The following is a 1,448-nucleotide window of genomic DNA, read 5'->3' on the forward strand; positions in this document are numbered from 1 at the left end:
AGAGAGAGAGAGAGAGAGAGAGAGAGAGAGAGAGAGAGAGAGAGCAAGTAGGCAAGGAGAAAGATGGGGTGAACGAACATAATTTTCACTTGCCCAGGGTCACCAAGACCTTTGAGGTTCAAGAACAGAGCTGAAAAAAAGATGCTGTGACTCTTCGACTCCAATTTCCCCTAAGCTTAGAGCTCAGGAAAAAAAAAAATGATATGATGCAGCATCTCTGCTGTTCAAAACCTCACTCTCTCATCTTCTGAATATCTCTTGCATAAGGTTTTTCACTTTTCAAAAGACCGTACAAATCTCATGAAAGGTTTACTGATTTGTTTCCTTCAGCTGTTATCAAAGAATCACAGATTTTAAAGCTGGAAAGAAAGAAAGTCCTAATCCAACTGTCTTATTTTACAGATAAGGAAACATGAAAAGAGAGGTCATATAACTTGCCCAAGGTCACATAGCTTGTTTAAAAACCGAGAAAGGATGAGAATTCAGTTTTTTGGACTTCTGGTCTTGGCTATTTCTATTGCACCAATATGCTTCCAATTGCTTTATTTTTTTTTTTATTCTTTATCTCAAGCCTTTATTTTAAGGCAAAACTAAGCTTCAAATACCAGAAGGACCAGGCATGTAAACTATCAGAGTTTCTATTTCATTACTATTTTGAATTGATCTGGGATAGTCAAGACTTCAAGATTATTTACCTGGCTAATACCTGAAATGTCATTGGTAGCAATGAAGGAATTCAGGGAATCAATGGCTACAGTGAATTCTAAGATGACATTGATATAAATAGATCATTAAGGATTAGAAGGCGGTATTCTAAAGCAGAAAGACCACCAGGCTTAGTTAGGATTCAGCAAACATGGCTTCTATCACTGGAGTCCATAACAGTGAGGAGAAAGTGGTTTTCTGGTCTCCAGCTTTCCTTATCCAAAAAAAGCAACGGCATTGGACTCCAGGGCGTTTAATTCTCTTCCAGCATTACATTCTGTGGTCTTTGAATGGATCGTCCATGTAACAAAGCCACAAATACAATCTATTTCTTTTTCATCTATACTCACATACATACAATACACACATTGTCTCAAGACTAGAACCGATAAAGCAGCTACAGTTCCTCAATTCAATGTTTGCCCTCCCTTTTCCCCTCTAACTCTTTCCAGTTTGGCACAGAGCTTTGTTCAGAGAACTCCAGAATGATGACTCAGAAGTAACTAGAACAAAGTCACACCCATTCATCTGCGTTAGCCTTTCCTGTTCAATGTATTTCTACCTCTAGGACAATAAATACAGACACACACACACACACACACACAATAAAAAGAACGGTGGTTTCTCAAAAATCCTTTTACAATTATTGCATTCAACAATTTTTAAAAGTATTCTTTCAATAGGGTGAAAAATCCCCATTAGTATTCCATTTGCTTTATTCTACCATGCTTTAAGTATGTTAT

This window comes from Monodelphis domestica, chromosome 8, assembly GCF_027887165.1.
Source record: "Monodelphis domestica isolate mMonDom1 chromosome 8, mMonDom1.pri, whole genome shotgun sequence".
NCBI lineage: Eukaryota > Metazoa > Chordata > Mammalia > Didelphimorphia > Didelphidae > Monodelphis > Monodelphis domestica.